Consider the following 23878-nt stretch of genomic DNA (forward strand, 5'->3'; position numbering starts at 1 on the left):
TTTTAAAGCCTCCTGTTAGGCCATCATCTACACGACATAGCCCTGAATTTTCCAATGCGCAGCTCTTTGCAAAAGAGAGATATTGGCAAGGAAAAGCTGTCTTGTGCCTTTGCATTTTTCTCCCAAACGAAGGTCACTAGAAAGAAAATTTTAAAGCCTCCTGTTAGGCCATCATCTACACGACATAGCCCTGAATTTTCCAATGCGTAGCTCTTTGCAAAAGAGAGATATTGGCAAGGAAAAGCTGTCTTGTACCTTTGCATTTTTCTCCCAAACGAAGGACACTAGAAAGAAAATTTTAAAGCCTCCTGTTAGGCCATCATCTACACGACATAGCCCTGAATTTTCCAATGCGCAGCTCTTTGCAAAAGAGAGATATTGGCAAGGAAAAGCTGTCTTGTACCATTACATTTTTCTCCCAAACGAAGGACACTAGAAAGAAAATTGTAAAGCCTCCTGTTAGACCATCATCTACACGGCATAGCCATGAATTTTCCAATGCGCAGCTCTTTGCAAAAGAGAGATATTGGCAAGGAAAAGCTGTCTTGTACCTTTGCATTTTTCTCCCAAACGAAGGACACTAGAAAGAAAATTTTAAAGCCTCCTGTTAGGCCATCATCTACACGACATAGCCCTGAATTTTCCAATGCGCAGCTCTTTGCAAAAGAGAGATATTGGCAAGGAAAAGCTGTCTTGTACCTTTGCATTTTTCTCCCAAACGAAGGTCACTAGAAAGAAAATTTTAAAGCCTCCTGTTAGGCCATCATCTACACGACATAGCCCTGAATTTTCCAATGCGCAGCTCTTTGCAAAAGAGAGATATTGGCAAGGAAAAGCTGTCTTGTACCTTTGCATTTTTCTCCCAAACGAAGGTCACTAGAAAGAAAATTTTAAAGCCTCCTGTTAGGCCATCATCTACACGACATAGCCCTGAATTTTCCAATGCGTAGCTCTTTGCAAAAGAGAGATATTGGCAAGGAAAAGCTGTCTTGTACCTTTGCATTTTTCTCCCTAACGAAGGACACTAGAAAGAAAATTTTAAAGCCTCCTGTTAGGCCATCATCTACACGACATAGCCCTGAATTTTCCAATGCGCAGCTCTTTGCAAAAGAGAGATATTGGCAAGGAAATGCTGTCTTGTACCATTGCATTTTTCTCCCAAACGAAGGACACTAGAAAGAAAATTTTAAAGCCTCCTGTTAGACCATCATCTACACGGCATAGCCATGAATTTTCCAATGCGCAGCTCTTTGCAAAAGAGAGATATTGGCAAGGAAAAGCTGTCTTGTACCTTTGCATTTTTCTCCCAAACGAAGGACACTAGAATTAAAATTTTAAAGCCTCCTGTTAGGCCATCAACTACACGACATAGCCCTGAATTTTCCAATGCGCAGCTCTTTGCAAAAGAGAGATATTGGCAAGGAAAAGCTGTCTTGTACCTTTGCATTTTTCTCCCAAACGAAGGACACTAGAATTAAAATTTTAAAGCCTCCTGTTAGGCCATCATCTACACGACATAGCCCTGAATTTTCCAATGCGCAGCTCTTTGCAAAAGAGAGATATTGGCAAGGAAAAGCTGTCTTGTACCTTTGCATTTTTCTCCCAAACGAAGGACACTAGAAAGATAATTTTAAAGCCTCCTGTTAGGCCATCATCTACACGACATAGCCCTGAATTTTCCAATGCGCAGCTCTTTGCAAAAGAGAGATATTGGCAAGGAAAAGCTGTCTTGTACCTTTGCATTTTTCTCCCAAACGAAGGACACTAGAAAGAAAATTTTAAAGCCTCCTGTTAGGCCATCATCTACACGACATAGCCCTGAATTTTCCAATGCGCAGCTCTTTGCAAAAGAGAGATATTGGCAAGGAAAAGCTGTCTTGTACCTTTGCATTTTTCTCCCAAACGAAGGTCACTAGAAAGAAAATTTTAAAGCCTCCTGTTAGGCCATCATCTACACGACATAGCCCTGAATTTTCCAATGCGCAGCTCTTTGCAAAAGAGAGATATTGGCAAGGAAAAGCTGTCTTGTACCTTTGCATTTTTCTCCCAAACGAAGGTCACTAGAAAGAAAATTTTAAAGCCTCCTGTTAGATGTGCCTGAGCAGCGGCCCTCCCCAGCCCTATCCCAAATCATACTTATTTTGCATAGGAGATACCATGGTCATGAAGATTGTTCTCCCAGGGTGAGGTTCATTCATTGCATTCTGGGTGTGCTGCTCCTGCGATTTCCCCAAATGTGGGAAACTTAACTGCATAATTTGTGTTTCCCCAGGTCAGCTCTCGTATAATTCAGATCTCTTTGTCTCAGGTCTCTCTCCAGCCTAGTTTGCTGTCTGTTTCCACTTCTTTTTTTTTTAGCCCCTCCCTTCTATACCCTTGTGCACTATCCTGACTTCTCCTCCTGTCTGCTTACTTTGTGCCTTCCAATGCACAATGCAAACTACAGGTAGTGCTGCAGGGCCCACAACCTTTTACTTGCCTTACAGAGCAGCTCTGGAGCTGTTACAGTGCCAAGCTGCTGCAAGAAATCAGCTTGAATGCTTAAGGGGCTGGGGCATTGCCAACATGAGCCCCACACCGAAGGAAGGTGGGGGTGTTTAATGCGAACTAGGGGTCATCCAAGCGCCGCAAAAGGCTGCCATGCCCTGCACGCCCCTTTTCTCTTTTCATATGCAGACGAGGGTTGAAGCCAACTTTGACCCACTGCTTGGATTACATCACCATATGCAAATCCATCTGCTGCAGGCCTTCCCCCAGGAATGCTTGCACTAGTTGTTGCATTTGGTTTGTTGTTTGGGGGTGCTTCAGTATTAGGCAGCCTTCTGCCCTCCCATGTTCATCTGAAAATATGTGTTCTCCCTGCAGTTGTTGTCCCCAGATGAGAGTTCCGTTGTGCTGCCTCAGTTGAATCTCCTTTACTTGACAGAGATGTGCCTGAGCAGCGGCCCTCCCCAGTCCTATCCCAAATCATATTTATTTTGCATAGGAGATACTATGGTCATGAAGATTGTTCTCCCAGGGTGAGGTTCATTCATTGCATTCTGGGTATGCTGACCCCTATGATTTCCCCAAATGTGGGAAACTCGACTGCATTATTTGTGGTAGTGGGGGACTGTGTTTGTGCTTTCCTCTGGTCAGCTCTGGTAAAAGTCAGATTTCTTTGTCTCAGATCTTCCTCTAGCCTTGTTCTTCTTTCGAGAGTTCCCTTGTGCTGCCTCAGTTGGATCTCCTTCACTTGACAGGGGGGTGCCCGAGCAGCGACCCACCCCAGCTCTAGCCCAACTCCTACTTACCTGCCAGGTGAGATACTATAATCATGAAGGTGCTTCTCCCAGGGCAAGACTCACCCATTGCACTCTGGGTGTGCTGCCCCTGTGATTTCCCCAAATGTGGGAAACTTGACTGCATAATTTGTGTTTCCACTGGTCGGCTTTCATATAATTCAGATTTCTTTGTCTTAGGTCTCTCTCCAGCCTAGTTTGCTGTCTGTTTCCACTTCTTTTTTTTGAGCCCCTCCCTTCTATACCCTTGTGCACTATCCCGACTTCTCCTCCTGTCTGCTTACTTTGTGCCTTCCAATGCACAATGCAAACTACAGGTAGTGCTACAGGGCCCACAACATTTTACTTGCCTTACAGAGCAGCTCTGGAGCTGTTACAGTGCCAAGCTGCTGCAAGAATTCAGCTTGAATGCTTCAGGGGCTGGGGCATTGCCAACATGAGCCCCACACCGAAGGAGGGTGGGGGTGTTTAATGCAAACTAAGGGTCAGCCAAGCGCCGCAAAAGGCCGCCATGCCCTGCATACCCCTTTTCTCTTTTCATATGCAGATGAGGGTTCCAGCCAACTTTGGCCCACTGCTTGGATGACATCACTGTATGCAAATCCGTCTTCTGCAGACCTTCCCCCAGGAATGCTTGTACTAGTTGTTGCATTTGGTTTGTTGTTTGGGGGTGCTTCAGTATTAGGCAGCCTTCTGCCCTCCCATGTTCATTTGAAAATATGTGTTCTCCCTGCAGTTGTTGTCCCCAGATGAGAGTTCCCTTGTGCTGCCTCAGTTGAATCTCCTTTACATGACAGAGATATGCCTGAGCAGCGGCCCTCTCCAGCCCTATCCCAAATCCTACTTATTTTGCATAGGAGATACCATGGTCATGAAGATTGTTCTCCCAGGGTGAGGTTCATTCATTGCATTCTGGGTATGCTGACCCCTGTGATTTCCCCAAATGTGGGAAACTCGACTGCATTATTTGTGGTAGTGGGGGACTGTGTTTGTGCTTTCCTCTGGTCAGCTCTGGTAAAAGTCAGATTTCTTTGTCTCAGATCTTCCTCTAGCCTTGTTCTTCTTTCGAGAGTTCCCTTGTGCTGCCTCAGTTGGATCTCCTTCACTTGACAGGGGGGTGCCCGAGCAGCGACCCTCCCCAGCTCTAGCCCAACTCCTACTTACCTGCCAGGTGAGATACTATGATCAGGAAGGTGCTTCTCCCAGGGCAAGGCTCACCCATTGCACTCTGGGTATGCTGCTCCTGCGATTTCCCCAAATGTGGGACACTTGACTGCATAATTTGTGTTTCCTCTGGTCGGCTCTCGTATAATTCAGATCTCTTTGTCTCAGGTCTCTCTCCAGCCTAGTTTGCTGTCTGTTTCCACTTCTCTTTTCTTGAGCTGCTCCCTTCTATGCCCTTGCGCACTATCCTGACTTCTCCCGTCTGCTTACTTTGTGCCTTCCAACGCACAATGCGAACTTCAGGTAGTGCTGCAGGGCCCACACTCTTTTAGTTGCCTTACAGAGCAGCTCTGGAGCTGTTACAGTGCTCAGCTGCTGGAAGAAATCAGCTTGAATGCTTCAGTTGCTGGGGCATAGCCAACATGAGCCCCACACCGAAGGAGGATGGAGGTGTTTAATGCGAATTAGGGGTCATCCAAGCGCCGCAAAAGGCCGCCATGCCCTGCACATCCCTTTTTTCTTTTCATATGCAGACGAGGGTTGAAGCCAACTTTGACCCACTGCTTGGATGACATCACCATATGCAAATCCATCTGCTGCAGGCCTTCCCCCAGGAATGCTTGCACTAGTTGTTGCATTTGGTTTGTTGTTTGGGGGTGCTTCAGTATTAGGCAGCCTTCTGCCCTCCCATGTTCATCTAAAAATATGTGTTCTCCCTGTAGTTGTTGTCCCCAGATGAGAGTTCCCTTGTGCTGCCTCAGTTGAATCTCCTTTACTTGACAGAGATGTGCCTGAGCAGCGGCCCTCCCCAGCCCTATCCCAAATCATACTTATTTTGCATAGGAGATACCATGGTCATGAAGATTGTTCTCCCAGGGTGAGGTTCATTCATTGCATTCTGGGTATGCTGACCCCTGTGATTTCCCCAAATGTGGAAAACTCGACTGCATTATTTGTGGTAGTGGGGGACTGTGTTTGTGCTTTCCTCTGGTCAGCTCTGGTAAAAGTCAGATTTCTTTGTCTCAGATCTTCCTCTAGCCTTGTTCTTCTTTCGAGAGTTCCCTTGTGCTGCCTCAGTTGGATCTCCTTCACTTGACAGGGGGGTGCCCGAGCAGCGACCCTCCCTAGCTCTAGCCCAAATCCTTCTTACCTGCCAGGTGAGATACTATGATCATGAAGGTGCTTCTCCCAGGGCAAGGCTCACCCATTGCACTCTGGGTGTGCTGCCCCTGCGATTTCCCCAATTGTGGGAAACTTGACTGCATAATTTGTGTTTCCACTGGCCGGCTTTCATATAATTCAGATCTCTTTGTCTAAGGTCTATCTCCAGCCTAGTTTGCTGTCTGTTTCCACTTCTTTTTTTTTTGAGCCCCTCCCTTCTATACCCTTGTGCACTATCCTGACTTCTCCTCCTGTCTGCTTACTTTGTGCCTTCCAATGCACAATGCAAACTACAGGTAGTGCTGCAGGGCCCACAACCTTTTACTTGCCTTACAGAGCAGCTCTGGAGCTGTTACAGTGCCAAGCTGCTGCAAGAAATCAGCTTGAATGCTTCAGGGGCTGGGGCATTGCCAACATGAGCCCCACACCGAAGGAGGGTTGGGGTGTTTAATGTGAACTAAGGGTCATCCAAGCGCCGCAAAAGGCCGCCATGCCCTGCATACCCCTTTTCTCTTTTCATATGCAGATGAGGGTTCCAGCCAACTTTGGCCCACTGCTTGGATGACATCACTGTATGCAAATCCGTCTTCTGCAGACCTTCCCCCAGGAATGCTTGTACTAGTTGTTGCATTTGGTTTGTTGTTTGGGGGTGCTTCAGTATTAGGCAGCCTTCTGCCCTCCCATGTTCATTTGAAAATATGTGTTCTCCCTGCAGTTGTTGTCCCCAGATGAGAGTTCCCTTGTGCTGCCTCAGTTGAATCTCCTTTACTTGACAGAGATATGCCTGAGCAGCGGCCCTCCCCAGCCCTATCCCAAATCATACTTATTTTGCATAGGAGATACCATGGTCATGAAGATTGTTCTCCCAGGGTGAGGTTCATTCATTGCATTCTGGGTATGCTGACCCCTGTGATTTCCCCAAATGTGGGAAACTCGACTGCATTATTTGTGGTAGTTGGGGACTGTGTTTGTGCTTTCCTCTGGTCAGCTCTGGTAAAAGTCAGATTTCTTTGTCTCAGATCTTCCTCTAGCCTTGTTCTTCTTTCGAGAGTTCCCTTGTGCTGCCTCAGTTGGATCTCCTTCACTTGACAGGGGGGTGCCCGAGCAGCGACCCTCCCCAGCTCTAGCCCAACTCCTACTTACCTGCCAGGTGAGATACTATGATCAGGAAGGTGCTTCTCCCAGGGCAAAGCTCACCCATTGCACTCTGGGTGTGCTGCTCCTGCGATTTCCCCAAATGTGGGACACTTGACTGCATAATTTGTGTTTCCTCTGGTCGGCTCTCGTATAATTCAGATCTCTTTTTCTCAGGTCTCTCTCCAGCCTAGTTTGCTGTCTGTTTCCACTTCTTCTTTTTTTTGAGCCCCTCCCTTCTATACCCTTGTGCACTATCCTGACTTCTCCTCCTGTCTGCTTACTTTGTGCCTTCCAATGCACAATGCAAACTACAGGTAGTGCTGCAGGGCCCACAACCTTTTACTTGCCTTACAGAGCAGCTCTGGAGCTGTTACAGTGCCAAGCTGCTGCAAGAAATCAGCTTGAATGCTTCAGGGGCTGGGGCATTGCCAACATGAGCCCCACACCGAAGGAGGGTGGGGGTGTTTAATGCGAACTAAGGGTCATCCAAGCGCCGCAAAAGGCCGCCATGCCCTGCATACCCCTTTTCTCTTTTCATATGCAGATGAGGGTTCCAGCCAACTTTGGCCCACTGCTTGGATGACATCACTGTATGCAAATCCGTCTTCTGCAGACCTTCCCCCAGGAATGCTTGTACTAGTTGTTGCATTTGGTTTGTTGTTTGGGGGTGCTTCAGTATTAGGCAGCCTTCTGCCCTCCCATGTTCATTTGAAAATATGTGTTCTCCCTGCAGTTGTTGTCCCCAGATGAGAGTTCCCTTGTGCTGCCTCAGTTGAATCTCCTTTACTTGACAGAGATATGCCTGAGCAGCGGCCCTCCCCAGCCCTATCCCAAATCATACTTATTTTGCATAGGAGATACCATGGTCATGAAGATTGTTCTCCCAGGGTGAGGTTCATTCATTGCATTCTGGGTATGCTGACCCCTGTGATTTCCCCAAATGTGGGAAACTCGACTGCATTATTTGTGGTAGTTGGGGACTGTGTTTGTGCTTTCCTCTGGTCAGCTCTGGTAAAAGTCAGATTTCTTTGTCTCAGATCTTCCTCTAGCCTTGTTCTTCTTTCGAGAGTTCCCTTGTGCTGCCTCAGTTGGATCTCCTTCACTTGACAGGGGGGTGCCCGAGCAGCGACCCTCCCCAGCTCTAGCCCAACTCCTACTTACCTGCCAGGTGAGATACTATGATCAGGAAGGTGCTTCTCCCAGGGCAAAGCTCACCCATTGCACTCTGGGTGTGCTGCTCCTGCGATTTCCCCAAATGTGGGACACTTGACTGCATAATTTGTGTTTCCTCTGGTCGGCTCTCGTATAATTCAGATCTCTTTTTCTCAGGTCTCTCTCCAGCCTAGTTTGCTGTCTGTTTCCACTTCTTTTTTTTTGAGCCCCTCCCTTCTATACCCTTGTGCACTATCCTGACTTCTCCTCCTGTCTGCTTACTTTGTGCCTTCCAATGCACAATGCAAACTACAGGTAGTGCTGCAGGGCCCACAACCTTTTACTTGCCTTACAGAGCAGCTCTGGAGCTGTTACAGTGCCCAGCTGCTGCAAGAAATCAGCTTGAATGCTTCAGGGGCTGGGGCATAGCCAACATGAGCCCCACACCGAAGGAGGGTGGAGGTGTTTAATGCGAACTAGGGGTCATCCAAGCGCCGCAAAAGGCCGCCATGCCCTGCACGCCCCTTTTCTCTTTTCATATGCAGATGAGGGTTGAAGCCAACTTTGACCCACTGCTTGGATGCCATCACCGTATGCAAATCCATCTGCTGCAGGCCTTCCCCCAGGAATGCTTGTACTAGTTGTTGCATTTGGTTTGTTGTTTGGGGGTGCTTCAGTATTAGGCAGCCTTCTGCCCTCCCATGTTCATCTGAAAATATGTGTTCTCCCTGCAGTTGTTGTCCCCAGATGAGAGTTCCCTTGTGCTGCCTCAGTTGAATCTCCTTTACTTGACAGAGATGTGCCTGAGCAGCGGCACTCCCCAGCTCTATCCCAAATCATACTTATTTTGCATAGGAGATACCATGGTCATGAAGATTGTTCTCCCAGGGCGAGGTTCATTCATTGCATTCTGGGTATGCTGACCCCTGTGATTTCCCCAAATGTGGGAAACTCGACTGAATTATTTGTGGTTGTGGGGGACTGTGTTTGTGCTTTCCTCTGGTCAGCTCTGGTAAAAGTCAGATTTCTTTGTCTCAGATCTTCCTCTAGCCTTGTTCTTCTTTCGAGAGTTCCCTTGTGCTGCCTCAGTTGGATCTCCTTCATTTGACAGGGGGGTGCCCGAGCAGCGACCCTCCCCAGCTCTAGCCCAACTCCTACTTACCTGCCAGGTGAGATACTATGATCATGAAGGTGCACACCCAGCACACCCAGAGTGCAATGGGTGAGCTTGCCCTGGGAGAACCAGGGCAAGCTCACCCATTGCACTCTGGGTGTGCTGCTCCTGCGATTTCCCCAAATGTGGGAAACTTAACTGCATAATTTGTGTTTCCCCAGGTCAGCTCTCGTATAATTCAGATCTCTTTGTCTCAGGTCTCTCTCCAGCCTAGTTTGCTGTCTGTTTCCACTTCTTTTTTTTTTTTGAGCCCCTCCCTTCTATACCCTTGTGCACTATCCTGACTTCTCCTCCTGTTTGCTTACTTTGTGCCTTCCAATGCACAATGCAAACTACAGGTAGTGCTGCAGGGCCCACAACCCTTTACTTGCCTTACAGAGCAGCTCTGGAGCTGTTACAGTGCCCAGCTGCTGCAAGAAATCAGCTTGAATGCTTCAGGGGCTGGGGCATTGCCAACATGAGCCCCACACCGAAGGAGGGTGGGGGTGTTTAATGCGAACTAGGGGTCATCCAAGCGCCGCAAAAGGCTGCCATGCCCTGCACGCCCCTTTTCTCTTTTCATATGCAGACGAGGGTTGAAGCCAACTTTGACCCACTGCTTGGATTACATCACCATATGCAAATCCATCTGCTGCAGGCCTTCCCCCAGGAATGCTTGCACTAGTTGTTGCATTTGGTTTGTTGTTTGGGGTGCTTCAGTATTAGGCAGCCTTCTGCCCTCCCATGTTCATCTGAAAATATGTGTTCTCCCTGCAGTTGTTGTCCCCAGATGAGAGTTCCGTTGTGCTGCCTCAGTTGAATCTCCTTTACTTGACAGAGATGTGCCTGAGCAGCGGCCCTCCCCAGTCCTATCCCAAATCATATTTATTTTGCATAGGAGATACCATGGTCATGAAGATTGTTCTCCCAGGGTGAGGTTCATTCATTGCATTCTGGGTATGCTGACCCCTATGATTTCCCCAAATGTGGGAAACTCGACTGCATTATTTGTGGTAGTGGGGGACTGTGTTTGTGCTTTCCTCTGGTCAGCTCTGGTAAAAGTCAGATTTCTTTGTCTCAGATCTTCCTCTAGCCTTGTTCTTCTTTCGAGAGTTCCCTTGTGCTGCCTCAGTTGGATCTCCTTCATTTGACAGGGGGGTGCCCGAGCAGCGACCCTCCCCAGCTCTAGCCCAACTCCTACTTACCTGCCAGGTGAGATACTATGATCATGAAGGTGCTTCTCCCAGGGCAAGACTCACCCATTGCACTCTGGGTGTACTGCCCCTGTGATTTCCCCAAATGTGGGAAACTTGACTGCATAATTTGTGTTTCCACTGGTCGGCTTTCATATAATTCAGATTTCTTTGTCTTAGGTCTCTCTCCAGCCTAGTTTGCTGTCTGTTTCCACTTCTTTTTTTTTGAGCCCCTCCCTTCTATACCCTTGTGCACTATCCCGACTTCACCTCCTGTCTGCTTACTTTGTGCCTTCCAATGCACAATGCAAACTACAGGTAGTGCTACAGGGCCCACAACATTTTACTTGCCTTACAGAGCAGCTCTGGAGCTGTTACAGTGCCAAGCTGCTGCAAGAATTCAGCTTGAATGCTTCAGGGGCTGGGGCATTGCCAACATGAGCCCCACACCGAAGGAGGGTGGGGGTGTTTAATGCAAACTAAGGGTCAGCCAAGCGCCGCAAAAGGCCGCCATGCCCTGCATACCCCTTTTCTCTTTTCATATGCAGATGAGGGTTCCAGCCAACTTTGGCCCACTGCTTGGATGACATCACTGTATGCAAATCCGTCTTCTGCAGACCTTCCCCCAGGAATGCTTGTACTAGTTGTTGCATTTGGTTTGTTGTTTGGGGGTGCTTCAGTATTAGGCAGCCTTCTGCCCTCCCATGTTCATTTGAAAATATGTGTTCTCCCTGCAGTTGTTGTCCCCAGATGAGAGTTCCCTTGTGCTGCCTCAGTTGAATCTCCTTTACATGACAGAGATATGCCTGAGCAGCGGCCCTCTCCAGCCCTATCCCAAATCCTACTTATTTTGCATAGGAGATACCATGGTCATGAAGATTGTTCTCCCAGGGTGAGGTTCATTCATTGCATTCTGGGTATGCTGACCCCTGTGATTTCCCCAAATGTGGGAAACTCGACTGCATTATTTGTGGTAGTGGGGGACTGTGTTTGTGCTTTCCTCTGGTCAGCTCTGGTAAAAGTCAGATTTCTTTGTCTCAGATCTTCCTCTAGCCTTGTTCTTCTTTCGAGAGTTCCCTTGTGCTGCCTCAGTTGGATCTCCTTCACTTGACAGGGGGGTGCCCGAGCAGCGACCCTCCCCAGCTCTAGCCCAACTCCTACTTACCTGCCAGGTGAGATACTATGATCAGGAAGGTGCTTCTCCCAGGGCAAGGCTCACCCATTGCACTCTGGGTGTGCTGCTCCTGCGATTTCCCCAAATGTGGGACACTTGACTGCATAATTTGTGTTTCCTCTGGTCGGCTCTCGTATAATTCAGATCTCTTTGTCTCAGGTCTCTCTCCAGCCTAGTTTGCTGTCTGTTTCCACTTCTCTTTTCTTGAGCCGCTCCCTTCTATGCCCTTGCGCACTATCCTGACTTCTCCCGTCTGCTTACTTTGTGCCTTCCAACGCACAATGCGAACTACAGGTAGTGCTGCAGGGCCCACACCCTTTTAGTTGCCTTACAGAGCAGCTCTGGAGCTGTTACAGTGCCCAGCTGCTGCAAGAAATCAGCTTGAATGCTTCAGGGGCTGGGGCATAGCCAACATGAGCCCCACACCGAAGGAGGGTGGAGGTGTTTAATGTGAATTAGGGGTCATCCAAGCGCCGCAAAAGGCCGCCATGCCCTGCACATCCCTTTTTTCTTTTCATATGCAGACGAGGGTTGAAGCCAACTTTGACCCACTGCTTGGATGACATCACCATATGCAAATCCATCTGCTGCAGGCCTTCCCCCAGGAATGCTTGCACTAGTTGTTGCATTTGGTTTGTTGTTTGGGGGTGCTTCAGTATTAGGCAGCCTTCTGCCCTCCCATGTTCATCTGAAAATATGTGTTCTCCCTGCAGTTGTTGTCCCCAGATGAGAGTTCCCTTGTGCTGCCTCAGTTGAATCGCCTTTACTTGACAGAGAGGTGCCTGAGCAGCGGCCCTCCCCAGCCCTATCCCAAATCATACTTATTTTGCATAGGAGATACCATGGTCATGAAGATTGTTCTCCCAGGGTGAGGTTCATTCATTGCATTCTGGGTATGATGACCCCTGTGATTTCCCCAAATGTGGGAAACTCGACTGCATTATTTGTGGTAGTGGGGGACTGTGTTGTGCTTTCCTCTGGTCAGCTCTGGTAAAAGTCAGATTTCTTTGTCTCAGATCTTCCTCTAGCCTTGTTCTTCTTTCGAGAGTTCCCTTGTGACTACTGGGCAAACATTAAGTTACTGTGTATTCCTGGGTTATATAGCGCTGGGGTGTGTGCTGGCATACTCTCTCTCTGTCTCTCCAAAGGGCCTTGTGGGGAAACTGTCTTCAGAAAAAGCATTCCCTGTGTGTGTGGTGTGTCGGTACACGTGTGTCGACATGTCTGAGGAAGAAGGCTATATTAGAGAGGAGCAGGAGCAAATGAATGTGGTGTCTCCGCCGACAGCTGATTGGATGGATATGTGGAATGTTTTAAATGCTAGTGTAAACTCATTGCACAAAAGATTAGACAAGGCTGAAGCTTTGGGACAGTCAGGGTCTCAACCCATGCCTGATCCTATGTTGCAGGGACTGTCAGGGTCTCATAAGCGCCCACTATCCCAGATTGTTGACACAGATACAGACACGGATTCTGACTCCAGTGTCGATTACGATGATGCAAAGTTACAGCCAAAATTGGCAAAATCCATTCGATATATGATTATGGCAATAAAAGATGTTTTGCACATCAGAAAGGAACCCCCTGTCCCTGACAAGAGGGTACATATGTACAAGGTGAAAAAGCCTGAGGTAACCTTTGAGGGGGTCACACGAGCTGAACGAGTTATGTGAAAAAGCTTGGGAATCTCCAGATAAAAGACTGCAGATTTCCAAAAGGATTCTTATGGCGTATCCTTTCCCATCAATGGATTGGTTACGATGGGAATCCTCCCCTAGGGTGGACAAAGCATTAACACGCTTATCCAAGAAGGTAGCCCTCCCGTCCCAGTATACGGCTACCCTCAAAGAGTCTGCTGACCGCAAACAGGAGATTACCCTGAAGTCCATTTATACACATTCAGGTACCTTACTCAGACCGGCAATTGCGTCGGCCTGGGTGTGTAGTGCTGTAGCGGCATGGACGGATACCTTATCTGAGGGGATGGATACCCTAGATAAGGATACTATTTTATTGACCCTGGGGCATATAAGAGATGCTGTCCTATATATGTGTGTATGCAAACTACAGGTGGTGCTGCAGGGCTCACACACTTTTACTTGTCTTGTAGAGCAACTCTGGAGCTGTTTCTGGGTCCAGCTGCTGCAAGAAATCAGCTTGAATGCTTCAGGGGCTGGGGCATGGCCAACATGAGCCCACACTGATGGGGGGTGGGGGTGTATAAAGCAATTTAGGGGTCATCCAAGCGCAACCACACAAAGGCCGCCATGCCCTGCGTGACCCTTTTCTCTTTTCATATGCAGACGAGGGTTGACGCCAACTATGCCCACTGCTTGGATGACATCACTATATGCAAATCCATCTGCTGCAGGCCTTCCCCCAGGAATGCTTGCAGTAGTTGTTGCATTTGGTTTGTTGTTTGGGGGTGCTTCAGTATTAGGCAGCCTTCTGCCCTCCCACATTCGTCTGAAAATGTGTTCTCCCTGCAGTTGTTGTTCCCAGATGAGAGTTCCCTTGTGCTTCCTCAGTTGAATCTCCTTAACTTGACAGGGGTGTGCCCGAGCAGCCGCCCTCCACAGCCCTATCCCAACACATACTTATCTTGCATATGAGATCTCTTGATCATGAAGATAGCTCTCACAGGGTGAGGTTCATCCATTACATTTTAAAGTAGGAAGGTACAAATTACATATTCAAGTTACATATATGTGCTGGATTCAAATGTTTTCCCCCCTTCCTTTCTCAATTGTGCCCATCAGCAGCTATTCTAATGTTGCTGCCAATGGGTGTGACGCATTCATTTCTTCTGTGGGGTACACTGGATTCCACAAGGATTCACATTGTATATGTACACCAGAGTAGGATCTTGATCTGAGGCACCAACAGGCTCAAAGCTTTTGACTGTTCCCAAGATGCTCAGCGCCCCCTCCTCTATAACCTCGCTTCCATGAACAGGGAGCTCAGTTTGTAGTTGGTGCCTTCAGTAGCAGGCCACTTAACAGGGGGCTGCCTCAGGCAGCCTATTCTTAGCTATTAATTTTGGCAAGAAAAGAAGAACTTTTTTTATAAGAATCTACAAGGGCTGCAGCAGGCTAGGTCTAATAGACCTCTTTACTGCAGCTCCATCACTCCCAGTGGCGCAGTATACTCCCGTGCCCCGGTTGCTGGGTCACTGCAGCGGAGGCTCCGGTTTCTTCCTAAGGTCAGTCACACACACACCGCCCTCCGGGATCACGAGGCCGCTGATGGGGGCGGGCCGTGTGCGCACTGGCGTGGACACTGATTACTGGGCAGCCGCTCCACTAGCCACCAGGGACAGTTAAGGAACACAGCTCTGGGGTTTTTTTCTCCTATATTAACCCCATTTTGTACTACCCGCAGTGCATTGTGATAGGTAATGGGGCCTGATTCAGGTTGGATCGCAATCCAACTGCAAAAACTGCTAAGAGCATACGCATCCGCCTGCATTTTCTGCGGCACCCCGCAGATAATGCGATCACCTCTGCCTGTGAATCGGTGAAGGGGGGGGGGGGGGAGGGGGGTCAACAACACTCCATTTCCAAGTCGGAGATGGAGCGGTGCGGGGGCACGGTTTCAAAATGGGGTCGGCAACGGAGAAACAGGAGGCGTGGTCAGAGCAGCTGCATGACATCACATGGGCCGGACTCTGCCAGTGGAGCCCCAGCGTCATGAGGTAGATTTTGTAGAGGCCGGGGAGGACTTCTGTTCCTGGGAACTAGCTGTGTTGTGCAGCTTTATTCCTCTGCCCCTACCTCTGGCAAGAAAGGACGCACCTCGCACTTTCTTGTTTCTTTGTGACCGAAAGGACTGCATTTGATAATGCGGAGCTTTCTTATGCTGTGAGGGAACATAAGGTAAAAAATTTGATTTTCCAACTGTAGCTGTGCGTGTTAATGCTTTGTCCATCCTACGGGAGGATTTCCATCGTAACCTATCCGTTGATGGAAAAGGATACGCCATAAGAATCCTTTTGGAAATCTGCAGTCTTTTATCTGGAGATTCCCAAGCTTTTTCACATAACTCGTTTAGCTCGTGTGACCCCCTCAAAGGTTACCTCAGGCTTCTTTCCCTTGTACATATGTACCCTCTTGTCAGGGACAGGGGGTTCCTCTGTGATGTGCAAAACATCTTTTATTGCCATAATCATATATCAAATGGATTTTGCCAATTTTGGCTGTAACTTTGCATCATCGTAATCGACACTGGAGTCAGAATCCGTGTCGGTATGTGTTTCAACAATCTGGGATAGTGGGCGCTTATGAGACCCTGACAGTCCCTGCAACATAGGATCAGGCATTGGTTGAGTCCCTGACTGTCCCAAAGCTTCAGCCTTGTCTAATCTTTTGTACAATGAGTTTACACTAGCATTTAAAACATTCCACATATCCATCCAATCAGGTGTCAGCGGAGACACCACATTAATTTGCTCCCGCTCCTCTCTAATATAGCCTTCTTCCTCAGACATGTCGACACACGTGTACCGACACACCACACACACAGGGAATACTTTTTCTGAAGACAGTTTCCCCACAAGGCCCTTTGGAGAGACAGAGAGAGAGTATGCCAGCACACTCCCCAGCGCTATATAACCCAGGAATAACACAGTAACTTAATGTTTGTCCAGTAGCACTGCTGTATGTAATTTGCGCCGAATTATGTGCCCCCCCTCTCTTTTCAACCCTCTTCTCTACCGTGGTATAAGCAGGGGAGAGTCCGGGGAGCTTCCTCTCAGCGGTGCTGTTGAGAAAAAATGGCGCTGGTGAGTGCTGAGGGAGAAGCCCCGCCCCCTCGGCGGCGGGCTTCTGTCCCGCTTAAACTGTAAAATTGGTGGGGGCTCATACATATATACAGTGCCCAGCTGTATATATGTTATATTTTTGCCAAAAAGAGGTTTATATTGCTGCCCAGGGCGCCCCCCCTGCGCCCTGCACCCTTACAGTGACCGGAGTATGTGAGGTGTATGGGAGCAATGGCGCACAGCTGCAGTGCTGTGCGCTACCTCAGTGAAGATCATGAACTCTGTGGAGCCCGTCTATCCCCATGGTCCTTACGGAGTCCCCAGCATCCTCTAGGACGTTAGAGAAACTAGGATTTTAATACCTACCGGTAAATCCTTTTCTCTTAGTCTGTTGAGGATGCTGGGCACCCGTCCCAGTGTGTACTGTGTCTGCAGTTATTAAATGGCCCTTAACTCCAGAACATTTATGTGGAGACAACTTTCCTGACTTGACCATCTTCCTTGGACGTTTTCCCCCTGTGTGACTGCTCCCCAGCCTCGGAGGGTTGCATCTGTGGTCCCTAGGATCCAGTCCTGGATCCCGAACCATCGCCCCTCTAGGAGGTGAGAACTGTGCAGCCACCAATGGAGTGAGATTCTGGTCTTGGAAGACAGGATTATCCTCCGGTGCATGTGTAGGTGGGATCCGGACCACTTGTCCAACAGGTCCCACTGGAACACTCTGGCATGGAACCTGCCAAACTGAATGGCCTCGTAGGCCACAACCATCTTCCCCAGCAACTGAATGCATTGATGGATTAACACTCTTGCTGGTTTCAGAATTTGTTTGACCAGACTCTGGATCTCCATAGCCTTTCCACTGGAAGAAAACCTCTTCTGTGTCCAGTATGTGTTATGATTCCAGCACTCTGGTCAGAGAAGATCTTATGGCAAGGACCGGAGCACTGGAACGGAATGCTGGGGAAGGGAGCAGGACAGGAAAATAGCCCCTGGCGCCCTAACTCTGTTGTCTCACCCGTGTTGTCAGAAATCCCCTGCGAGACTATGGTTTCTTGAGCCCTTGGCAGCCGCGTTTGAAGGGCGGATTATGTCTGCCCAACTTCGATGCCCCCCGGTCTTAATGAGAGACAAAGGGAAACCCGAGACAGGGTGATAACAAGAGGCCCTCTAACTAAACAACAAGGCCAGGGGCTAAGCAAACTCAAAACTATAATATGTGCGGAGAAACCGCCAGGAAAAAGGACAACCAAAATATCCACTTGTCCAATTCTCCTACCCGGCACCGCCGAGTACCAGAGAGGACTTGTGGAAGCGGAACCCTCCGCAAATGCTCCAAACACAAAATAAATATAAAAGGTAAAGCGGCTGAGCCGCAACACACGGCAGAGCCGCAACTCACGAACACCACTGGATATAAAACGGTGATCAGTCAGGACTCCAGGGAACCAAACGACCTCTTGGGATGAGATGACAACTCCCGAATACCGGACTTCTGCGGACTGGAATGACCGGATACAGCAGGACTGGAAACAGACTCTCAGCAAACAAAGGCAGCATGCAGGAAGCTATTACCGGCATCTGTGAGAAGCCCTGGGAGTGTATTTAACAAGGAGTCCTCCAATCAGCTGCTAATGGCTGATTAGAATAAATGCTGTGCAGCTGCCTTGCTGCACGGCCAGAGAGCAGGTGAATATCTTAATTTCCTAAAGCCTAGCAACGGGGAACGCGGTCCGCCAGTGGCGTCCCCGTTGCTAGGGTCCGTGCGGCTCAGCGCGCCCGGCGTCTAGCATTGCTAGGGAGCCGGCGGCTGTACGTGCACGGCATCTCTAGTTGCTAGGGGCCGGGCCGCGCAGACCATCAAGCGGACCCCGGCGCCTAACAGTACCCCTCCCTTGAGGAGGGGTCAAGGAACCCCTAAAGCCAGGTTTCTGAGGAAATTCCCGAAAAAATGCCCTCTTGAGCCTCGGGGCATGAAGATCCTTATCCAGGACCCAAGACCTTTCCTCCGGACCATAGCCTTTCCAGTGAACCAGAAAATACAGCCGATCCCGGGACAATTTGGATTCGAGAACCTTCTCTACCAAGAACTCCTGTTGTCCCTGTACATCCACTGGAGATCTACCCTGAGAGATCTTCCGAGGAAATCTACTGGAAGAAACATATTGTTTCAACAGGGAACAATGAAACGTATTTCCAATCCTGAGAGATCTTGGTAAACGTAACCGAAAGGCAACTGGGTTGACTCTTTTAATAATAAGAAATGGCCCAATAAATTTGGGTCCCAGTCTAGCCGAGGATTGTCGAAGCCTGATGTTGCGAGTCGACAACCACACCCTATCTCCCACCTTAAAAGTGCAAGGACGTCGGAGCCTGTCAGAAAATTTCTTCTCTGGAAAGGCCGCTTTTCTGAGAGCAAGGTGCACCTTTTTCCAAATGGCTCTGAGATGGGAGGTTAAGGTAAGCGAGGAGACTGAGGAATGATGAAAAAAAGAATTAGCTCTGGGGTGAAAACCAAAAACTGAAAAGAATGGAGACTCTTTAGTGGAGGAATGACAAGAATTATTGTAAGCAAATTCAGCCAACGGAAGAAACTCGGACCAATCATTCTGGAGTTTGGCTGAATACAAGCGCAAATATTGTTTCAATGATTGGTTAACTCGTTCGGTTTGCCCGTTGGATTGTGGGTGGTAACCGGATGTTAACGACAATTTCATCTTCAATGAGGCACAAAAACATTTCCAGAATTGTGCGATGAATTGTGGACCCCGATCAGAAACAATATCAGTAGGCAACCCATGAAGCCTGAATACATGGCGGAGAAACAAAACTGCCAACCCTTGGGCAGAAGGCAATCAGGGAAGAGCAATAAAATGAGCCATTTTACTAAAACGGTCCACTACCACCCATATGACTCAGAATCCGGCTGAAAGGGGAAGGTCAACCACAAAATCCATGGAAATATGAGACCACGGCCTGAGAGGAACATTTAAGGGCATAAGTTGCCCGATGGGCAAGGAACGGGGAACCTTATGCTGTGCACAAACCTGACATGAATAAACAAATTCCTTGACGTCTTTAGAAAGACCAGGCCACCATACTGAGCGAGAGACTAACTCCAATGTCTTAGAGACTCCTGGATGCCCTGAAACTTTGTTATCATGGAATTCCGTTAAAACAGTAACTCTCAAAAACTCAGGGACGTAAAGACGACCAGCAGGAGTAATTCTAGGAGCTTGGTGTTGAAGCTGTTTTAACTGGGTAAATAAATCTTGTGTGAGGCCCGCCCAGATGACCGAAGATGGAAGTATGGGGGTAACAGGATTGTTATTGTGAACCGGAAGAAAGCTATGTGACAGGGCATCAGCCTTAGTATTCTTGGAACCAGGCCTGAAAGTGATTATAAATTTGAAACGCGTAAAAAATAATGCCCAACGTGCCTGCCGGGCATTAAGCCGCTTAGCCGATTCAATCTATTGCAGGTTCTTATGGTCAGTCAATACCGAAATAGTATGTTTTGCTCCCTCCAGCCAATGCCTCCACTCCTCGAAAGCCCATTTTACCGCCAGTAACTCCCGATTACCAACGTCATAGTTGGATTCAGCGGAGGAGAATTTCCTTGACATAAAGGCACAAGGATGTAACTCCAGAGACTCCGGATCCTTTTGAGAAAGGATAGCCCCCACTCCAACCTCCGAGGCATCAACCTCCACCACAAAGGGCAATTCCGGATTAGGATGTCTGAGGACTGGAGCCGAGACAAAGGCTTGTTTCAAGGCCCGGAAGGACAACTCAGCTTCACGCGACCAGTTTGTAGGATTCGCTCCTTTCTTTGTCAGAGCTACAATGGGAGCAACCAGGTCAGAAAAAGAATGAATGAACCTCCTATAATAATTCGCAAACCCTAAAAAACGCTTAATTGCTTTTAAATTGGTGGGTTGCGCCCAACTAAGGATGGCCTGGAGTTTCTTTGGTTCCATGGAAAATCCCTGAGGGGAAATTATGTACCCTAAAAAAGATACTTCCGTGACATGAAACTCACACTTCTCCAGCTTGGCATATAAATGATTCTCACATAACTTTTGAAGAACCAGACGCACCTGGGTAACATGTTGTTCCATTGATTTAGAAAAAATCAGGATGTCGTCTAAGTAAACGACCACGAATTTCCCTAGGAAGTCACGGAGCACATCGTTAATGAGGTCTTGAAAAACTGCCGGAGCATTGGACAGGCCGAACGGCATCACCAGGTATTCGTAGTGACCCGACTGAGTACTGAAGGCCGTTTTCCACTCATCTCCAGATTTAATTCAGATGAGGTTGTACGCTCCTCTAAGGTCAATTTTAGAAAAAATCACAGCAGAACGTAACTGATCAAAGAGTACAGAAATCAACGGCAAAGGATAGGTGTTTTTAACTGAGATCTTATTCAGGGCTCTAAAATCAATGCAAGGTCTAAGCGAGCCATCCTTTTTCTCCACAAAGAAGAAGCCTGCACTTAAAGGAGATTTTGATGGTCTAATAAATCCTTTCTCAAGGCTCTCCTTTACATAATCATTCATAGCCGCAGTTTCTGGCCCGGATAATGCATATAATCTTCCCTTTGGCAATGCGGCACCAGGAATTAACTCAATAGCACAATCATAAGGCCGATGGGGAGGCAGAATGTCCGCATTGCCTTTGGAGAAAACATCAGCAAACTCCTGGTATTCCACCGGAATGAGTTCTGGAATGATAGCTGCTACTCTGACTGGAAACGTGATACATTCCTTATCACAAAAAGTACCCCAATGTGAAATCTCCCCCGACCGCCAATCAATGGTGGGATTATGAAAGGCCAGCCAAGGGTGACCCAGAACAACTGGAACTGCTGGGCAATGTGTAAGAAAGAACTCGATTTTCTCGGAATGTAGAGCTCCTACTGTAAGTAGTACAGGGGGTGTACGGAGAGAAATAATCCCATTAGACAGCGGACTCCCATCTAAGCCATGCATGGTGACACACCTACCCAAAGGTAACTGAGGAATGCCTAAGGCCTTAGCCCAAGTTAAATCCATAAAGTTTCCTGCAGCTCCACTGTCAACAAAAGCCGACACCGAAGAACTGAGGCTGCCAAAGGAAACTTTAACTGGGACTAAAAGGGAGTTATTCGAGGAGATAAGCTGCAGACCTAGGTGAACCCCCTCACAATTCACCTGGTCAAAGCGTTTCCCGACTTGTTCGGACAATTACGAGCAAAATGTCCCTTACCCCCACAGTACAGACAAAGACCAGAATTTTGCCTTCTGGCTCTTTCTTCAGGAGACAGCCGGGAGAGACCCATCTGCATGGTCTCCTCTACGTCTTCAGGAATGGAATATACACACGGACTTGACCTTACAGGTGCTCCTTTTTCAGCCCTCCGCTCTCTGAGACGACGATCAATCTTAATAGAAAGCTCCATGAGTTTATCGAGAGTCTCAGGAGCGGGGTACTGAAGGAGACTGTCTTTTATAGACTCTGATAAGCCGAGGCGAAACTGACTGCGCAGGGCTGGGTCATTCCAGCCACAGTCGTTCGACCAACGGCGAAACTCCGTACAATAAACCTCTGCAGGATTTCTACCCTGTCTGAGAGCGCGCAACTGACTTTCAGCGGACGCCTCTCTATCAGGGTCATCATACAAGAGCCCTAAAGACTCAAAAAAAGCGTCAACTGACAACAATGCCGGATCCTCTGCTCTTAAACCAAATGCCCAGGTCTGAGGATCCCCCTGGAGCAAAGAAATAATAAACCCGACCCGCTGAGATTCAGTACCCGAGGAAGTCGGTCTTAAACGAAAATAAAGTTTACAGGATTCTTTAAAATTAAAAAACTCTTTTCTATCACCAGAAAAACGGTCAGGCAAATGCATCTTTGGTTCAGGGACTACCCTTGGGGAAGCTCGCAAAAGATCTTCCTGCGACTTCACCCGAAGAGAAAGATCCTGAACCATCTGAGTAAGTTCTTGAATCTGGCTGACTAAGAGCTGACCAGGATTTGGCCCTAAACCTGTTGGATTCATGAGGCCGATAAACTCTCACAAAACTGAATGAGAAAAAATTAAACCCCGTTTAATTTTAAGTTTTGGTATGGCCGGTAATAATGTTATGATTCCAGCACTCTGGTCAGAGAAGATCTTATGGCAAGGACTGGAGCACTGGAACGGAATGCTGGGGAAGGGAGCAGGACAGGAAAATAGCCCCTGGCGCCCTAACTCTGTTGTCTCACCCGTGTTGTCAGAAATCCCCTGCGAGACTATGGTTTCTTGAGCCCTTGGCAGCCGCGTTTGAAGGGCGGATTATGTCTGCCCAACTTCGATGCCCCCCGGTCTTAATGAGAGACAAAGGGAAACCCGAGACAGGGTGATAACAAGAGGCCCTCTAACTAAACAACCAGGCCAGGGGCTAAGCAAACTCAAAACTATAATATGTGCGGAGAAACCGCCAGGAAAAAGGACAACCAAAATATCCACTTGTCCAATTCTCCTACCCGGCACCGCCGAGTACCAGAGAGGACTTGTGGAAGCGGAACCCTCCGCAAATGCTCCAAACACAAAATATAAAAGGTAAAGCGGCTGAGCCGCAACACACGGCAGAGCCGCAACTCACGAACACCACTGGATATAAAACGGTGATCAGTCAGGACTCCAGGGAACCAAACGACCTCTTGGGATGAGATGACAACTCCCGAATACCGGACTTCTGCGGACTGGAATGACCGGATACAGCAGGACTGGAAACAGACTCTCAGCAAACAAAGGCAGCATGCAGGAAGCTATTACCGGCGTCTGTGAGAAGCCCTGGGAGTGTATTTAACAAGGAGTCCTCCAATCAGCTGCTAAAGGCTGATTAGAATAAATGCCGTGCAGCTGCCTTGCTGCACGGCCAGAGAGCAGGTGAATATCTTAATTTCCTAAAGCCTAGCAACGGGGAACGCGGTCCGCCAGTGGCGTCCCCGTTGCTAGGGTCCGTGCGGCTCAGCGCGCCCGGCGTCTAGCGTTGCTAGGGAGCCGGCGGCTGTACGTGCACGGCGTCTCTAGTTGCTAGGCGCCGGGCCGCGCAGACCATCAAGCGGACCCCGGCGCCTAACAGTATGACTCCCAAAAACAACAACCGCGTCATTGGGACCAACTGCGATTTTGGCAAGTTTAGGAGCCAACCATGTTGTTGAAGAACTGTCAGGGAGAGTGCAATGTTTTGCACCAACTGGTCCCTGGATCTCGCCTTTATCAGGAGATCATCCAAGTACGGGATAATTGTGACTCCTTGCTTGCGAAGGAGAACCATAATTTCCGCCATCACCCTGGTGAAAATCCTCGGAGCCGTGGACAGACCAAACGGCAATGTCTGAAATTGGTAATGACAATCCTGAATTGCAAACCTTAGGTAGCTTGATGCAGTGGCTAAATGGGAACATGTAAGTAGGCATCCTTTATGTCTACCAAAACCATGAAATCTCCGTCCTCCGGACTGGAGATCACTGCCCTGAGAGATTCCATCAACTCCTACTTACCTGCCAGGTGAGATACTATGATCATGTAGGTGCTTCTCCCAGGGCAAGGCTCACCCATTGCACTCTGGGTGTGCTGCCCCTTTGATTTCCCCAAATGTGGGAAACTTGACTGCATAATTTGTGTTTCCCCTGGTCGGCTCTCATATAATTCAGATCTCTTTGTCTCAGGTCTCT

The 23878-nt window shown here is 48.5% G+C and overlaps 16 non-coding genes and 2 pseudogenes across 16 annotated transcripts; all 18 read left to right on the plus strand.

The window, feature by feature from the left end:
• Positions 1–2132: 2132 nt before the first annotated feature.
• Positions 2133–2284, plus strand: LOC135037076 (U1 spliceosomal RNA; annotated as a pseudogene).
• Positions 2285–2969: 685 nt separating this feature from the next.
• Positions 2970–3133, plus strand: LOC135037092 (U1 spliceosomal RNA). Its single transcript, XR_010231694.1, has one exon. It is a non-coding gene; the product is annotated as a U1 spliceosomal RNA (small nuclear RNA).
• A 152-nt stretch (positions 3134–3285) lies between these two features.
• On the plus strand, positions 3286–3448 carry LOC135037072 (U1 spliceosomal RNA). Its single transcript, XR_010231675.1, has one exon. It is a non-coding gene; the product is annotated as a U1 spliceosomal RNA (small nuclear RNA).
• A 673-nt stretch (positions 3449–4121) lies between these two features.
• LOC135037090 (U1 spliceosomal RNA) lies at positions 4122–4285 on the plus strand. Its single transcript, XR_010231692.1, has one exon. It is a non-coding gene; the product is annotated as a U1 spliceosomal RNA (small nuclear RNA).
• A 152-nt stretch (positions 4286–4437) lies between these two features.
• LOC135037066 (U1 spliceosomal RNA) lies at positions 4438–4600 on the plus strand. Its single transcript, XR_010231670.1, has one exon. It is a non-coding gene; the product is annotated as a U1 spliceosomal RNA (small nuclear RNA).
• A 671-nt stretch (positions 4601–5271) lies between these two features.
• On the plus strand, positions 5272–5435 carry LOC135037082 (U1 spliceosomal RNA). The gene has a single exon (XR_010231684.1). It is a non-coding gene; the product is annotated as a U1 spliceosomal RNA (small nuclear RNA).
• Positions 5436–5587: 152 nt separating this feature from the next.
• Positions 5588–5750, plus strand: LOC135037070 (U1 spliceosomal RNA). The gene has a single exon (XR_010231674.1). It is a non-coding gene; the product is annotated as a U1 spliceosomal RNA (small nuclear RNA).
• Positions 5751–6425: 675 nt separating this feature from the next.
• LOC135037085 (U1 spliceosomal RNA) lies at positions 6426–6589 on the plus strand. Its single transcript, XR_010231687.1, has one exon. It is a non-coding gene; the product is annotated as a U1 spliceosomal RNA (small nuclear RNA).
• A 152-nt stretch (positions 6590–6741) lies between these two features.
• LOC135037116 (U1 spliceosomal RNA) lies at positions 6742–6904 on the plus strand. The gene has a single exon (XR_010231717.1). It is a non-coding gene; the product is annotated as a U1 spliceosomal RNA (small nuclear RNA).
• A 676-nt stretch (positions 6905–7580) lies between these two features.
• LOC135037086 (U1 spliceosomal RNA) lies at positions 7581–7744 on the plus strand. The gene has a single exon (XR_010231688.1). It is a non-coding gene; the product is annotated as a U1 spliceosomal RNA (small nuclear RNA).
• Positions 7745–7896: 152 nt separating this feature from the next.
• Positions 7897–8059, plus strand: LOC135037058 (U1 spliceosomal RNA). Its single transcript, XR_010231662.1, has one exon. It is a non-coding gene; the product is annotated as a U1 spliceosomal RNA (small nuclear RNA).
• A 674-nt stretch (positions 8060–8733) lies between these two features.
• Positions 8734–8897, plus strand: LOC135037106 (U1 spliceosomal RNA). Its single transcript, XR_010231708.1, has one exon. It is a non-coding gene; the product is annotated as a U1 spliceosomal RNA (small nuclear RNA).
• A 1032-nt stretch (positions 8898–9929) lies between these two features.
• LOC135037093 (U1 spliceosomal RNA) lies at positions 9930–10093 on the plus strand. The gene has a single exon (XR_010231695.1). It is a non-coding gene; the product is annotated as a U1 spliceosomal RNA (small nuclear RNA).
• Positions 10094–10245: 152 nt separating this feature from the next.
• On the plus strand, positions 10246–10408 carry LOC135037073 (U1 spliceosomal RNA). Its single transcript, XR_010231676.1, has one exon. It is a non-coding gene; the product is annotated as a U1 spliceosomal RNA (small nuclear RNA).
• Positions 10409–11082: 674 nt separating this feature from the next.
• LOC135037091 (U1 spliceosomal RNA) lies at positions 11083–11246 on the plus strand. Its single transcript, XR_010231693.1, has one exon. It is a non-coding gene; the product is annotated as a U1 spliceosomal RNA (small nuclear RNA).
• A 152-nt stretch (positions 11247–11398) lies between these two features.
• Positions 11399–11561, plus strand: LOC135037115 (U1 spliceosomal RNA). Its single transcript, XR_010231716.1, has one exon. It is a non-coding gene; the product is annotated as a U1 spliceosomal RNA (small nuclear RNA).
• A 671-nt stretch (positions 11562–12232) lies between these two features.
• Positions 12233–12395, plus strand: LOC135037107 (U1 spliceosomal RNA). The gene has a single exon (XR_010231709.1). It is a non-coding gene; the product is annotated as a U1 spliceosomal RNA (small nuclear RNA).
• An 11301-nt stretch (positions 12396–23696) lies between these two features.
• LOC135037071 (U1 spliceosomal RNA) lies at positions 23697–23838 on the plus strand (annotated as a pseudogene).
• Positions 23839–23878: the final 40 nt, after the last annotated feature.

This window comes from Pseudophryne corroboree, unplaced genomic scaffold (genome assembly GCF_028390025.1).
Source record: "Pseudophryne corroboree isolate aPseCor3 unplaced genomic scaffold, aPseCor3.hap2 scaffold_666, whole genome shotgun sequence".
Classification (NCBI taxonomy): Eukaryota; Metazoa; Chordata; class Amphibia; order Anura; family Myobatrachidae; genus Pseudophryne; species Pseudophryne corroboree.